Source organism: Adelges cooleyi, unplaced genomic scaffold (assembly GCF_023614345.1).
Source record: "Adelges cooleyi isolate 19-005CV unplaced genomic scaffold, UGA_ACOO_1.1 ACOO_flye_CR_arks_rails_tigmint_CR_PRNA_248, whole genome shotgun sequence".
Classification (NCBI taxonomy): domain Eukaryota; kingdom Metazoa; phylum Arthropoda; class Insecta; order Hemiptera; family Adelgidae; genus Adelges; species Adelges cooleyi.
In genome coordinates this window covers 1,458,363-1,476,183 of record NW_026095913.1, presented here as the reverse complement: position 1 = coordinate 1,476,183, position 17,821 = coordinate 1,458,363, and the positions used below count along the sequence as shown (strand labels likewise).

Genomic DNA, 17,821 nt, shown 5'->3' with positions numbered 1-17,821 from the left:
GAATATTATTATGGTCCTGTATATTTACAAATCCGGACTACTCGGTCACGTTGAAATTCGAAAAAAAAAAAAAATAATACCTAATCTAAATTGTGTTACCACAAATTACCATAAACCCCGGCAAAAGCTTTCTACCCGAGCTTTGACGTTTTTGGGGATTTAAAAATCATTATAGTTCTTAAGAAGATTCGCTCGGCATAATAGTCGGACATGTCTGTCTGTGAAAAAAAAAAAAACGTTCACAAAATCACATCGCCAAGTTTTCATGTATATATTATATTATATTAATGTTGTTTAAAGTTTAACAGGCAAAGGAAAAAACATTACCTACAGTAGACGGATCTCGGAAAAAGTCGAACATTTTTTTCTTAACAACTCTTCGCCGTTCATTCGATAATATTACCCTTTACATTGTGACCTTTTTTTTTTGCTCCACTGTGAAATTAATTAATCGGTGTGTTCAACCGTTCTAATTACTCGGCCACGGTATTCCATAGAAACTCTATGTCGCCGCCGTTACGGTGCCTTTGTTCGGATTGGTTAACGTAATATAAATAATTAATTTATCACCGGCCAGACAACACCGTGATCGAATCGTAGCAAGTAAACTTCGAAAATACAATATGCCATATATTCATATGTGAGATGTGGAATTATTCTTGTGTCAGAGCAAGTCTATAAATCAGCAACCGAAAAACCAAAAAATAAAAATCCAAAAACTACACTATAAACTTAATTCGTTTCAGTTTGTAGTAGTTACTGAAAACGCGTGATCTCACCCACTCGCCCTCTAAGCCTCGATTCCGTTGTGCTGGTTTTTTCTATAATGATAGTAATATCATCTTAAATAACGTTACATAGTAGAAGAAAACGGTTCGGTGTGTGTGATATTCTACTGGTGTATAAATATCGGAGAGAGTGTGTTTCATATATTATTCTGTTGTAGCTTTCCGTAATTTTCCGATATGACGGTGCCTTTTGAATCATAATTAGTTTCGGGTCATTTAATTTTCATCACCCTCCCCCCCCCCCCGTGTCGGACAACTTCTTATATCGGCACTGCGGTAGTGAAGGCGAGAACAGCTCTTACTGTGCAACTTTTACTCGAGACGTTTTTCACGCCGTTCATTTCTCAATTTCGCCGTGTGTGTGTGTGTGTATGTGCATTGTATATATTATTATTATTGCTATTATTATTATTCATTCCTCTACCCGCCACAGCCAGTCGTTTGCGCCGTCCCATAATCAAACCAAGAAACCGGGTCACGGGGAAATAAGCAAAACTTTGTCTCCCCGTACGTGACCCGTGTGCCAACTGCCGATTATATGTCTGAATAACAGTAGGGCAAAAGCTGATTTTTGAAAACGACGTGTTCGTCGTCACCGCAATAACATAGTCACCCCCCCCCCCCCCCCCCCCGAGAACTCCTTGAACAGGCTGTTGATTGGTTGAACAGCTATCAGGCAGTCGGTGACCTGAAAGATGTTAGACTACAAATATTCGCATTATACTTTTATCGCCAAATTTTTGGATATTTTCCAAAAATATAGTTTTAAGTTTAGGACGACAGAAAGACTAGAGTGCAGTAGTATTTTTTATCTGTACGCCCATTACTCTACCGCAATTTTAAAAGGAGAAATATTATGTAAAATTGGATGAAAAAATCATCTGATCCGTATCATGTAAGACGCTCATTTTCACGAATATGTCATTCCTATACCCGTAGGTACACGTTTTAAAAAAGTTGTATAATATTTTTGAAAACTATGACAAAATCGGGCTATCCAACAACTATGAAATAATATGAAAAAAAATAATTCCAATAAGTCTAATATCTTTTAAGATATCGACTGGGTGGTACACTTAACCGACGGCGTTTGATCCGGCGGAAACCGGATGGGGTTTAGGTTAGATATTATTATTTTAGGCTGATATGTAAAGAAATAAGAAGCGGGCCAGATGTGGTGGTCAAGAACATTAACGTGCGATTCGGCATGAGATTTAATTTTTTAAGAACCGAACTAACCGGTCAAATGTAATATTTCCGAGCTCGGTTTTTTCGGGTAAACCGGAAAAATGATTTATGGTCTTCCGGCCGTACACGCAGTTTGCAAGGACGGCAGTGCGGTCAAAAAAAATATATGTCATCAATTTCAATAATGGTTCTCGTTCGATAAATATTTTGGCCAACACTACTTTTGTTAGGTATGTATGTATGTATATTGTGGGTTTTGGATAGAATTTCACAAACTTATTTATTTATCGTTTCCTCAGTATTTTTTAGTTGTTATGAGTTGAGAAAAAAAAACGAGAGAACGGAACACGAGTGTCTTTTATTTATTATAAATATCTTTGTAACTGATACATGTGCGTGACATACAAATATAATTCCATTTTTCTCAAGTTTTCATAGATATAAAACAAAGGCCTATAGGTCACACGTTTACAGAAATTGTATATAATTGAAAATTATATGATCACTTTTAAACAAACGGGGAATATAAAAATCGATAAAAACATTGTGACAACAGTCACATACTTAAAAAGTTTCCATCCCTTATAAGGAAAAGGGTTTGTGAGAATTTGTTTTGTTATATTACTATACCGATATTACTATACAGGTTAATTAATTAAAGAAAATACACTGATTATTTTCTCTTAAAATAATGGAAATTTTGTAATTTATCTTTATCTAGACACTATTCAGTTTATGTTGTTTCACAAGAATGTACAATATTCAAATTTTGTATGTTTTTGATCTTCTTCCGGACACCTATCAATTATCCCTTTGTGACTACCTAGTTATAAGTGACGTGGCTTTCCGGTCGCCTAGCTACTTTAGTTTCCTAAATACTGTGTTGAAGTAAATACTAATTGACATTGTTAACGTTATTGATATTGTTTCGTCGTTATAGTATATTATTATTATTATAATTCGAACTCTGACATTTATGTATTTTTCTGTCTTATAGAAGGAGTTATTAGTTGCACTAATCTCATGTAACTATCCTTCGACGTACGATAAAAAGCAATGAATTTTGAGTCTGTGTGTTGGAACTCTTTAACTGCTACAAATAAACTGCAGTGGATGTACCCAAAATCATATTTTTCTTTTCCTACTACTAATGTAATCATAAAAACACTGTGTTCTTTTCATCGGTGATTGACATAGTTGTATAACGAATTTGTATGAATTATGTATGCCAATTAAGCTCGAAAAGTTTTATTTTTTAAGTGATACCTAGATTTGAGTATTAGTAGCCGATAATTGTCGAATTAGATTATTTTTAAATTAGTTTTAGCGGACGTTGTGTTAAGTTTAAAATGGTGTACATTTTTTAGGTGTTTTTTTCGATTTTGAAAGAATATGGGATACTTTTTTCGGTCTAATAAACATTTATTCAGGTTTGATTTCTGATCTATAGGCTTGTTACATGGTCAAGACACAAAAATAAAAATGAAACAATCGACTATTAGCTACGCATTGATACTAAACTATTGTAATATATCAGCCTACTAATAAAATTTATATGAATAATATCAAGGCATATCAATAACTAAATAGTTGAAGCATCAAAATTTAGTACCCACCGGTACCAATAAATAAGAATTGAACCAAAAAATTGTTTATATTTGTCGACAATACTTTTGTTAACAGTAAATTCAACCTTTTTATTAAATTATTATTTATTTGTGTAATATTGAAAAGAATGCAATACGAGTAAAAGCGTATGTTACCGTATCGACTATTTTATGTATAAGAACATAATGATGACTCGGAAAAATAATATAATAATACTAAATAACGGTTGTTTTCATAAGTTGAATTTTTATATCGCTACAGTTGCTACAAATTGTCTCCTTTTTTCCCCGAAGAATGGCGAGTGTAACCTTACTGACAGACACTGGCAACGTTTTACAGCGGTGTTATGTTCTATTTAATATCTATATATGCACTTTTAGTAGTTCTCAAAAGGCGTAGCACGATAATATTTTTGTATTGTTGGTATTTTTTTTTCTTCCTTTTTTCTATCATTATCACTGTCACAGTCAGCAACAATATGCCGTCGACCGGAGAACCATTTGGTCGCTGACACACAATGTTATTATTATACGTGCCTAAGCGATGCGAATATGTTAAAAAATACTTAGTCCGTGTCGTTTCCAGAATATCACAAAATCGTTTTAAAAAATTAGAGCGTATTACTACAGACTTGCGTTTATGACGGGCTGTAATGGTTGTTTCGATAATACTTGCAAAAGAAACAAAACAAATATTATTCAACTGAAATAATATACATAAAAAACCGTTATAATATATTATTCAAAGATTAATGTATTCGTATAAAAGTTTTTTTTTGTTATGCCGGAAGCGTAAAAGCATAAAAGAAGAATGTTAAAAAAAAAAAAAAAAATTAAAAATGCCTTGATAGATTATGTAAACACCGATAAACGTATTCCCCTTGTCAGTAAACGATTTTCGAAACGTTTCGAAAAGTATATTGTTTATTGAAAGTTCAAATAATAGTCTTTTTCATCCCCGACGACTTCCCGACACTCTTTATTTATTTCCTTGTCATTGTTGTATTTTTTTTATTTTTACAATTCACACCGAACCAACCAAGTATTGTATAATTCGTTACTGTTTATGTTTTTCAACCGGAAATGATATTCATAAAACTGCCGAATCAAGGTCAGTAGGCATAACAAATTCAATACACCTCACATTGGTTCCAATTAAAATGTATTTAGGCGGACAAGAGTAATAGGATTTACAAGTACAATTAACTTTTTTCCAGTGTATCTTGTAGTACATATATTATCTTGTAATAATAAATTAATAGGCCAATTTATTTTAGCCGAGACATATTACTGTAATCAGTGTTTTGTTGTACTTTAATGGGCTTATATTCTGTTTCTTATCTTCTACTAAGTGACTTAAAATTTGCCGGTGTGAATTATAACAAATTCTACATCTATTTGTGTGTTTGTATTTATTGTCATGGAAATGGAAGAGGGAAGAAGTATAAATTTGAATTTTGTTTTTGTTCTTATACAATAAGCAATATTATATTAGTTGGCGTCCTAAAAGCTATAAGTTTATACACAGAAATAACAGACTAAAAAACTACTTTTGATTCTTATTGCACCATTATAGTGTATAACAGTAGCAATAGGTTTAAACTATTACACTTTGGTTGCTTTTAAGTTAATAAAAACATTCCCTAAACAGAACATTTATTTGGCATGTCCCTATCCATAAATTGCCTCAAACCCAAATTTTTAGCAAAACCCTGCTCAACCCGTCGGGTTGGATGTTTATTATTATTTTTTTAGACGCAGTTCTACGACTTAAGAGTTGAGAAATTAGACTGAAGGTAGATCTAATTTTTATCGTCAACATAAATAAAAGTCAACACAATTTGTTTTTATTATTAAAAAACCAAAAAGTTATTAAAACTCTAACACGTTAACACTATTCATATTAGTCATGATTGTAAATCTGTCGGTAATAGTAAAATAAATAACTAAACAAATAACTTTATCAGTTATTTGTTTAATTAATATATTTTTTTTAATTTCATTATTAGAAAATTGGTAAATTACAATATTTTGTTTCAACGACAAAAAATTAATAATACAATGTTAGTTTTGTCCGCCTAAATTGTAATCAGGCCCACTGTATGCAACTTTAAGGACAAATCGGTTTATGTCGGCCGAGTTCAAATCTGTTACACACACACACACACACACAAAAGCCGACCGTTTTTAGAGGGTAAAAAAAAATAAAACGAAACCGACCAGTCATACCAGGTATACGGTGTACCGCAATTAAGTCGGTAGATCGTCAAGGTAAAAACAAAAAAAACAAAAAAAGTCAAACGCATAAAATATATATAAAATTAAATAGTAAAAAAAAAAATACCTCCGGTCGCATTATTTACGCGAGGATTTTATTCGTTAAAAAGTAATTACGTTTTTTTAGATAAAAAAAAATAATAATAATAAAACGGTCTCTAATTGGTTATTTAGAAAACGTGCGGCGGTTCCACATTAAACGACATACCACACGAAAATGTTTATTTCGACCATCCTTCCCCGAACCCCTCCCCCCCCTTTTTTGGGGTAACGCCCGCAGACCGTTTCCTTTTTATATTAAACGAATGCGGTACGTGAGACACCGCCGGCAGTCTCGTTAACCCTTAATTCAATCGCATAAAACGTCGACGACTTTTAAACCCTGTCCCTGTACACATATATATATATATATATATATATATATATATGCACTGCCGTTTTGCCGTTTTCCTCTCTTATTGTCGGGGCAAACCTGTACCTTCTAGACCAATTTCCGAGACCTTCCTTGCCGTTTAAACGGTTTGCCTGTCGCCAATAAGGTTAAAGACAGCGTCTATTGCCGGGCATCCGAATAATAATTGTCGAGAGCACAGTAACGGCCAAACCGTAGCCAATTACTATTCTATTGTTATTGTTATTTGACTTTTTCCCTTTTTAATAGAAAACGTTTAAAAAATATATATGTATATATTCGTAGAGTTAATAAGGCGCTCGGGAAAAGGATCGTTTTCCAAAAACCCAGTAGCCGTCAATGTGCTCAAACAAAAGGCAGACACACAAAACACATTTGGAACGGGTAAGGTTGTTGCTGATATAAAAACTACGGGGTTTTGGAAAACCGAAGACATAATATGACAATATTATAAGGGGAAATATATAATATACTTACAAAGGCATAACAAACGAACAGATTGATGCATTTATAAATTCAAGCACTAACATTTTTTTTTTAAATTTGTCGTCTACATAATATATTTTATTGAACACATGTTCCAATTTGAAAAAAAAACAGGCAGAGTATACTTGTTCAACGTATATGGTATGAAGATAAAAATGTACAAAGTTTTGATAAAAAATGTGGTGAAATATTTTCCTATAAATATAGAAATAATAATAAAAACTATAATATTTTCCGGGAATATGAGTTTCTTACATAAGATTGATCACTCTGTATGTTTACAGGAAGATTCTTTAAAGAAATTATTGTTAACATAAGACATTAATTTTCTTTGAATTTAGTTACTTTGGAAAACTTCAAATTTTTGTTGCTTGATAAATTTTCATTATTTAATATTAGTTAAATTTGGAGAAAAATAGTCATTTTTAATTTTAATATTTTCAATAATATTTTTTGATTTTAGTTCCCTGTGAATAAATTAAAATATCGTTATAAAAAACAAGGGTTACATTTATTTTAACTTGCTTTTATACGTTAAATAATTAAAATATACGGAGACATTTATGCGTTACATATTTGGAACTTAGTAGTTAAAAAATATATTCAAGAAGAAAAAAAAAAGAAAATCATTTGAAAGTTAAATCACTGTTGTTTTAAGGAAATGTCATTGAAGATAAAGTCCACCACATCCATTATACATTTATTTATACAGAACATAAAATAACAGCTGACGAGTCACGTTGAAAAAATACTTTAACAAAAACCTTCTTTTTAATTATTTTTATAGTGAAAATGTACCTTTGTTAGAGGTTCAATTGTTTTCCAATTTTCCTTATCAATATTCTAAGGCTCATTAGTCAAGAGAAAAGTTTTTATTTCGATTTTATGTTTTAGTGATTTTTTGGAATAGTTTTTTTTTTACTTAAATACGTTGCATTTATTAATTTTGTATTTATTTTTCAAAATGAAATATTTTCATTTTGATTTTTGTATTTTATAGTTACAATAAAAAAGTGTTTATTTTATTTATTATAAATCATTTTTAATTACTCGGCGAAAAATAATTGCATATTTCTTTCATTATATTTACTTTGTAATTGGGAATCTCCATTCGGGATAAGACAATTACTGTTATATGTTGGAGAATAACTATAAGTAAGCCAAATTTAATCCATACAATATTTTAAAAATATATTTCTAATTTTATATGTAACTTTTTGCGCTTACACTGTGCTTAAACTTGAGGTGATAAATATCAGGTATGTTTTTTAGTTATAGTGTGTATTTAAGTACATGCATTATTTAATTTAAAAAACCAGGTCATTTTCCGTTCTTAAAAAAGGTTAAAAACATTAAAAAAAATTAAGAGCCAAAGCATAGTACGGATTTACGTTTATGACACATGATGTATTTGTCAAGTCATGCATTGTAACGTAGGTACTCTGTTTATTGCTATAACAGTACCTCCTAAAAAGGTAGTTTGAAAAATACTACATATACAGGGTGATTCATTAGGGTTAAGGCAATCATTTTCTTTTCAAATAGTTTTCCAAAGATCTACCAACTTCCACAACATAAATGTTAAAGTATATGTTTAATTTTTATAATTCAGAATAATTTGCTGAAAAATTGTGCTGGTCGATAACAAATCTTGGATAATAACTTTTGTTAATACTATATTCCACCGATGCTCCCGTCCCAGTTATTAAACATAAATGACTTTAAAAGTAGATGTATAAACTGTTCAGTCCAGTCCAGTTTCGGATAAATACTTTTAAGTTATTCAAGGTTTAGTGACTTGCGCAAATGAAAATAATGCATATATTCTACCCATTATCCTGTCCTAAATTTTAAACTGTGATAACTTTAAAATGTAACTATCCAAAACTAGATTAAACATTGTCAGCACATTAATTTTTTTAATTTAAGAAGTTAATTAAATATGTGTCGTTCTATAAACTGACAGAGCTCCGGGAATTACAAAACAAGGTAAATGTATCACAATATTGCAATTATTTCAAGGAAGTGTTTTAAGTTTAATGTATCAACTGTACATTCCAATCATATTTTGACGGCTACTGCACTGAAGTTTTATGCACAGTTAAACGAAATATTGACATTGGACTAGTTATATGAACTTAAAAACCAATTGAAAAAAAAACCTATTTTCCTAACATCTTTATTAGTTAGACTGGGAATTGCTGTTGTATGCGCATTAGTCTCGAAGTGATTAAACTTGAAACCGTGACTTCGGCCGGAGAAAAACTTTTAACAAAACCTATTTACAGACAGAGCACACCTGTATTTTTGGTTTGGTCTCAGAGCTGCCATCGCTGACATGATGAATCGTTTCCCACTACTCAAACACGTCATCTATTGGTGTAGACTATGTTCGGTTTTTTAATCCGAACGATTTTTTTACTGAAAAATCAAGAGAAAATAACATTGTCGAGTTCAATTTACACGGGGTTATCGAAGCACTTTGTTTGAACTGTATGCCATTATATTTTCCGTGAGACGAATCGAGTGCAAGATACATATTATATTATGTACAATAATCTGATAGCATTATGACCGTTCGTTTAGCTACCACAAGCGGACATCCGCAATGAAATTCTATTATATTTTATTGACCGCGGTTGAAGATTGGCGAACAGAATGAATTTATTATTATTATTGTTCGTCTAAGCTGGATTGTTTGAAAATCTACAGAAATCCAATTGCACTATATAGTAATAATAACTATGTCGACCGGATGCGTGCGCTGATGGTATTATATGTGTATACTATTATAACGCTATATTTTGCACGTTTTATACATATTTTTGCAATATCCTATTTCCGTCCGTGTTGTTGTAACAATAATAACGGCAACATTTTGGTAACTAGTTTTTATGAATTATAGTTTGGCGTGCGCTCACAATGACTATTGTAAACACACACATATAGGACTATAATAAAACTCACAAAGGGGTGCAGCAGTACACAAGTGACGGCGCTATCACTGTAAAAACAACAACAACAACAACAGTAATAATAATACTACTAATAATAATTACTAATAGGGCAATAAATACGACGAGTGCATTCCGGCACCGAACCCCTTTTTTGGGAAAGGGCAAAGGGAGGAAGAGAGAGAGAGATGGCGAAGGAGGGCAGGTCTTTGTTAGTGTAATTACGACAAATCATTGTTTATACTATCCGGCACAACAAATAGTACCGATGGTCGGATTGATAAAGCACACAAATTATAGGTATATAAACACATGTTCTATTTTATTCATAAGTGTCGTTCAATATTTGATTATTCGAATCATTACACCGCCGTTTAGTTGGTCCATAACCGACTATTGATTATGCTTTGACAATATTTCGGTTAGATTGACCGTAGTCAATTTCCAAGGTATTTTGTGTGAGTAAAGTCAACAGATATTTGAAAATATTTTCATTAATAACTTGTAATTACATAGGTTACTATTGCAATCAATTATTTTAGACGGACGATCAACAATAAACGCATCCAACCAAAATACTAAAAATACATTGCTAAGCACATTATTGTCACGAAATAGGAAAACATAATAAAACAAAATCGAAAAAAGCCTTCGTCAAAAAACTATCAAAACTCACAGGACACGATAAAACATGTTAGTTTTGATACTAATTACTATTTTCAAGGCTAAATCCAGCCTGTTTTGAAACCATCTGGCAACAGATTCGGATTTGCCATCAAATATCCTATAAGACAGTTTTGACAGCTCGTTTCCCCAATTTTTGGATCATGTGAGTTTTGACTCGAAACATAATCTAACTTGAGTCATCTATAATATTTTATAAGGAACAAATCATTTCAAGTAGTCAACATACTAGGCTATTGTCTATAAGCAATTAATTCAGTGCCACTTGACACACCACATCGGTCCATAACAAATAAAAACATAAGTGTTTAAAAAAAAATGGTAATTAATTTATGTTAAATAAAATAATTTATTATAATACTATTATTTTTTAAGCTAATTTCTTCTATTGATCGAAACCCTCGTGCTTGTGTTTGTGAATAAAAAATGAAACATGCCATTTTGTTTTGCATAATTAAAATATTGACGTTTTATTGGAAAAGAACTCTTTAGGTAGATAATTATTCATTTTAGTTGCATTTTTAGAAATATTTTCCACAAGTAAAACATAAACCAACAAAGTTTAGATAAATAAATTATAATTATGGTTTAATAGTTTTCAAATTTAAAACCATGTCGAGGAATTAGTGCGGTGGTTAAGGGATGAAATAATAAAAAAAAAAAATATTTTACAGATCTAGTTAGTACAATTCGAATACAAATAAAAAATCTACATTAAAAATAATTGAACACTTTTAGATCTTCTACGCGATTTATGTCATTTTTATATATAAACGATTATAATATTTCAGACAAATTCTATAGCTTACTTAGCTTATGTCGTTCAAACTGCTTTGGACAAATACACTATTTTACACTCACCTGAAACAAAACAAAATTGATCAAATAAGAGAAAATATTAAAAAGTAAAACAGACATTGAACATGTTTATAGAGCAAGCGTTAAGTTTTATCTACATTGAGACTAATTTACCGTTTATTTAATGTAAAATTTAAAAAAAAAACAGGATTTTAATAATATATAGTACTTTATCAGGTAGTTACATTATAGAATATTACACTATTCTAATTTCGCCCTTGACCGTAAGATTTTCTACGGTTACTTACAACTTATCTACGGATAATTAAGTGGTCAAAAAACTGAAGGCATTCGTCGGATTTTTGTATGCTTAAATTTAAAAAAAACTACAAAAATCAATCGGACTTTTTTGTATTCAATTAAAGTGATTTCATAGAATAATTTCTATCTCAATACGCATTTCGTTCAAACGTAATTATTACACCAAACGCGTTGTCGAACAGTCGTTTCGCTATTTTGTCTTCGTCTCGTTGAAACTTTTAAAATTATACATTTTAAGAACGTGCTTCGTTTATTATGTATATTCGCCGGCTGTATTGGAAACGTAAACACAGCTAGACTGGTAATCAACCGACCGACTGTGGGAATATTCAGTGCAGATTGTCTTGTCGGTGGTGCTCGGAAAGATCTAACACCGAACAGCGTTTGACAAGTAAAGTGGAAAGGAAATCGTATAAAACGAACAACAAGCCGGAAGACGTCTTACGAATTCGACAATAACAACAATGAACAGAGGCCGTTGCGCCGAACTTTGGAATGGAAATTCGGTACATCTTTGAGAGTAATAGTTTTTACGGGTACTTGTCCGTGGTTTAAAAAAAAAATAAAAATAAAATTGAAAACCTATAAAGGTACACTGTAAATATGGAAGGGGTGGAGGAAACCTTTACCTTATTTCGTTTTTGTAGTTGAAGATCTTGGATGAAGCTTCATAGAATACTCGTATACAATTTTCTCAAAAACATGTAGTCAAACTTTTTTTATTATTTAGGAACATCCAAAAAAAATAAAAGGGAAGAAGTCAATTTCTAAGCTGCAACGTGAGAGTGGATTGTTAATTACGATGTATGGGCAACTATGGCAATTCATTTTCAACCCTAATCTTATCTGCCTAAATACATTTTCAGTTCATTATTGTCGTTAGGATTTTATCTTCTTTTTTTTTTTTTTGTATAGCATTACAAGTTCACATCAAAGGGTTTATTTTAAAGCAATTTATCACTTCCAGTTGTAATATTCGTATAGACCTGTGACCTCCCCCGCCCCATTATGCGTCGTCCCTTCTATATGATGAAAATTGAATTTTGCGGTTCTTGAAGCAATGTCAGCCTTAAGGCTAGTATCTTATTACTACTGCGATGTAAAAAGATGGATTGTAAAGAATACATCAAATTGAGGTTAATATATATAATGCCATTAATTGTAAAGCTTTTTAAACCCAACTTCAAGCAGAGTACACTTTACCATTGCATTTATTGTTATAAAGTATAAAAATATATACATCTCAACAAGAGTTGCTGTTTAAAACCGATCCCATCGATTTCTATTTATTATAAATTCACCAACAATAACCCTTATGAAGTTATTATAGCCAATAATATAATGAAGTAATTACAATATAGAATAACTTCGTGTAGTGTTTGTACGAATTTTATTTTTTATTATTTTTAAAACCAACCGATTAGTAAATTTAAACTTATATTTTGTATTGTAAACATTGAAACAATCTAACACAACAGGATTTATGGCGGTCATTGAATAGACTATAGGGTAAAAAAATATGTTGAACTTTTCCATTCAGGTCGTTCTCTAAGGAACATTTGGGCAATATTTGATAGCGATACTGCTAACATACATAATATATTACAATAGAATTTTTGAAAATCAATATAAATACGTTTTTCCGGAATTTTCGCCACCGTTACATGTTTTATCGTGCGAATTCAAATATCTCGTTTGTAAAAATATATCAAATCAATCAAGTCGCTCCACGAAGGCGTTTAATCTGAGTTTACAACGGAATAATTGCCCGAGTGAAACAGTCTCGGTTACTAGACATAAAAATATTATTATATTTTATACTTGTAGAAAAAAAAACCACTGTAATACAGCCGACAAGTATTGGGGACAAAAAAAAAAGGACCTACACTGTCTCGTTGAACATTGATTGATGGACACTGAGATTTTGTTGACCGTACAAAAACGCAATTTGTCTTTTTCCATCTTATTGCCACGAACAAAACATGAACTATAAAACCACTTGAGCAACAAAATAACGATAATGGTGGTCACAGGGCGTATTCTTCAGAGGGACCGATTCAATTTGTGTCAACAACCGCGCCCAAGAACAACCAATTATCACTTGGAATTTCTATTAACCATTGTGCCGAGTGCCCAACGCCTTATTAGAGTACACCGTACAGTCTCTAGTGAGTTGTCGAGCAGTTGTCTTTCGCAGAAAAGTTTCCAATAAAAAAGTGTTGCATTATAGTTACGGCAAGTGTCTTACTTGTCGAATAGCTCTTAGCAAGTACAGAGGGGACAGGGCATAGTGGGGACGAACCATATTGAAACACCACCGGTCACAGGTCTATAGGAATTTTAATAAAGGGACTAACCTAAATCTTAAGTGAACTTTAGTGTAAAAAAGTTAGTAGTAATAAATGCTATAAAAAAACGATAATCTCAACACCGTTATTAATTACAAGCAATTTGCATTTGTATCGCTTTGGTACGCGTTACAACCTTAATTTGCATTAATTATTTTTAAAAAAAACATTCGATATAATTAAATATAAAAATAAAACAACACAAGAATTAGAGAAATTATCATTTGATAATATTCACGTATGTCGCTTAGAGAAAACGTTTACCGATATTTTTCAAACAGTAAATGTAACTGTTGTGCTTATAACAGAAAAAACAAGGAAGTATAAATTATGTTTTTCGGGCATGCTTGTAAAGTTAATTTTTTAAATTTTATTTATAACATGAATATGTTTTTTTGGCTTGATACACAAACAATTGGGTTATCGTCATAGAGATTATAGATAAGGAGAGGAGAGGAAAAGGAAGAGGAAGAAAATTATAGAAACACCAGTCAGTGGAAGGGAGGGAGGGGATGGCCCAAAAACATCACCGTGATTCATTGTTATTCCACGAAGCAGAGGAAATTTTTTTAGGGTTTTTTCATTTTAATTGACCTGAATGTGTTCTTGCTGAAGTATCATAAACACCGTTTTCTCTTCGTTGAAACACTCTTTGCCGTAACTATTAATTTCTTCACTATTTCACTTGTCTTCTACCGACCTCGTTAAATAACATTAGATCGTCTGCAAATGCGAAAATTCTAATTTTTACATTACCCAAACGACCATCCTTTTGTCCTGTTTGGCTTTCTCTGTTGACCTTTTCCATTGTCACGTTGAACAAAATGGGCGACAGCGCGACCCTCTGTTAACCTGGCGGTTACTAAAGTTCTGTTTGATATGCAATTACCAATCTTTGGTCTCCGTGTCACCGAATTAATTAACTTTAGGGGTAATCCAAATTATTTCAACACCTTAAACAACAGTTCTCTACAATCAATGGTCTATTGGAAGTCTGCGGACAAAACAAAAATTCTCTTGTCGTGTTCCCATACCTATTTTCTTCTAAACCTAGAAATTTGTAGGGGATGACAAAGGTCGTACAAAAATAAAACTCATAAGGCCCTTTGGGGAAAATATTTTTACAGCAGCTGAACTCCTGCGGGCGTTTAGGTATGTGAAGCTCACCCAAAGGGATAAACATGTCAGGATTTAGGGGAAAAAACGGTACAAGCTGTCTAGCTTTTGAGATTAGTACAGTGTGAGTTGAGGTGTTCTATCGGTCTGATTGATCTAGAGGACCGTAATAAGTTAAGAACTTGTCGAGAAGATGCAACATGCGATTTTGTTACTTAGAGTCCTATTAGAATCACCTTGGCAGTTGGCATACAGAAGTGCGGTAATGAGTTTCAGAACTTTATCTGGCATAGTTCATTCGTCGCAGAAGAAAATTGAAAATCAAGAAAGTCTACACGCCGACCCCGACTTGGCAAGCGTGTTTACTACTTAGGTATGGATTGATCGTTAAGGAACATTACTTATTATTATTATTATTCCCAAAAGAGAACTGCGGGCGCCTGTCCGAGACTAAAGGCCCGAGACGTTCGATCGATTACCAAAGACGATGATGATGATGATGATTATTATTATTATTATTATTATCGTCATCATTACTACATTAAACGACCTGTTGTTCGAATTATTCGTTTGCGGCGGACGAGGCGCGAAACAAAGGCGTCGACGGATGCCGTTCTCGCGCACATTTATTATAATATTATTCACTGTATTATGATCGCCTTCTCTTTGGCGGCGAATAATTTATATATATATATATATATACATTTTAATGATTCATTTTGAAAAATAAATTTCGCTCGACCAACATATTTACCACGCGAAGAAAAACGGTCGTGACGGTCGTGCGCTAAGGGTGAAAACTTAAGGGGACCGGGATGGAGTGTGGGGGGGGGAGGGGACGGGGATGGAGATTGATAGAGGAGGAGGAGAGGGTACGGAAGGGGATGGGGGACGGTTTGCCAGAGCCGCTTTCCGTAATAAATGATGCCATCCACTGGTTAACCCGACAACGATGAATACAAAACTGTGTATAGCCCCGGGGTATCAACTATGATTTATGTTGTATTTCTGTGTTGGCGCGATAAACCGACGGGGAGAGAGAGACAGAGAGAGAGCTCGTTGATAAAAATATTATATTATAATATACATTTTCATTTATCCGCATCGTAATACAATAATAATAATAATAATAATAATTAAATTATACGTGAGTGTGTGTGTGTGTGAGCTAAACACTCGGCACCGAACTCGGTTTTCTATAGGTGTGTGTGTGTGTGTGTTGGTCCAAGGGTTGTATTTTTTTTTTTTTCGTAGGGATAACGATTTCCCTCGGGAGTTTCCTTTTTGTTAATATTTAATTACGGCCATTAATTCCGGGCGTCGAGACGAACGATAATCTCGTCGGATGTGTGACGTCGCTTCTGCTTTTTATCTGTCTCCTTCGGTTTGCAAAAACAACCCCCCCCCCCCAAAAAAAATGTTTTCGGATAAACTCTTTTATATATATATATATATATATATATATAATATATATATGTGCATGTCCGCAGTGTTATTGTTCCCAAAGCACCAATAATAAAGCATTTTCTCTGTCTCTCTCTTTGTATTTTTTTCAAATCCGTTCTAGCAATATTTTTAGTAGTACACAACTGATACATAATATGTGATATGATTGTGGAATCTTTCCAAACACACGGGTTATGCGTGGAAATCGTTTTACAGTCGCGCATAAACAAATAGTATAGGCACAACAACTAGGGTTTGTTTTGTTTTAAGTTTGGTTTACCTGAAACATACGTGACAATGTTTTTGCCCAAATAGAATCTATAGGTCGTAAACTTAATAGGTTACCTTAAAAATTGGTAGTTTTACGGTAAGTATACGCGCCAAACGTGGTAAAGTAACCCTAAAAAAACACTCGAATTATTATTATTTAGCAAAGAATTGGATTTACATTAGTACAGTAAAATAATATACATTTTGTTTTTAAAATAGGCATAATAAATAACAAAAATGGATTTTTGTCTGACGTCGCCTTTGAAAACACCACGATATGATTAATTGCCTTGTGCGCCAAACAATAATTTTTTAATTCTATTTTTATGTTTATACATATACTTTGTAAAATGCGAAAATCTCATTAATCTAAAACTTTAGACCATTTTTATGAGTTTTAACGTTGTGGAGTAGCGACAGTGACTAAAGCTCGAAAGTCGGATAAATAATATAATATCGATAACAAACGCTAATTTAGCTTTTGTTCGTGAATTTAATTTCTGCCATACCATACCACAGTGGTCTCAATTATTACTAGTTAGGCTGACAACATTAATATCATGTACATCTTTATTGAATCACAAATAATTTGTTTGAATATTATATTATAATACTAATAATAGTAATTTATTCGCTATTACTAACAGATTATTACTATTATTTTTACCACCATTAATAATTAAAATATGTTTCATTGTTTTAATTGTTTTTTTAAACATTTTTAATATTATAGATAAACGTAAGATTTACCTTGGGTGTATAATTTTTGACCCTTGAGCCCTATAATAATGCCTAAAAATTAAATTTCCCCCCCCCTCCACAGGGGTGGTCAACATTGGAGTTTGAGATCAGATTTAGATTTGATCCGTGTGTTTTTGGCGAAGTTGGAGCAAGTCAAAGTTGAAGGTGAAAACCCAGAAATAGTTTTTTCAGGGTTTTCCGGTTTGGTAGTGTCTACGTTAACAAAAGCAAATGGTGGCCACCGAACTGTAAGTAGTGCACACTTATTACAACAGTTTTACACTACTATGGTGTGCAATCATAAATATAGTTTTGATCTATTATTTGTATATACAAAATTGTATCTTCCTGTGTGTAAATTCAAGTTCTTGTTACAAAAGACAAA

General features: G+C 32.4%; 1 protein-coding gene across 2 annotated transcripts in view; it reads right to left on the bottom strand.

The window, feature by feature from the left end:
- LOC126837315 (lachesin-like) overlaps positions 1 to 17,821 on the bottom strand; it is a 153,565-nt gene that overhangs the window by 57,933 nt on the left and 77,811 nt on the right. The window contains exon 2 of one of the 2 annotated variants that reach the window (XM_050571175.1): positions 11,206 to 11,257. The exons of the other annotated variant lie outside the window; for it this stretch is intronic. The gene's annotated coding sequence lies outside the window, so the exon portion shown is untranslated. The remainder of the gene's footprint in view (positions 1 to 11,205; positions 11,258 to 17,821) is intronic. 2 annotated transcript variants of the gene reach the window in all.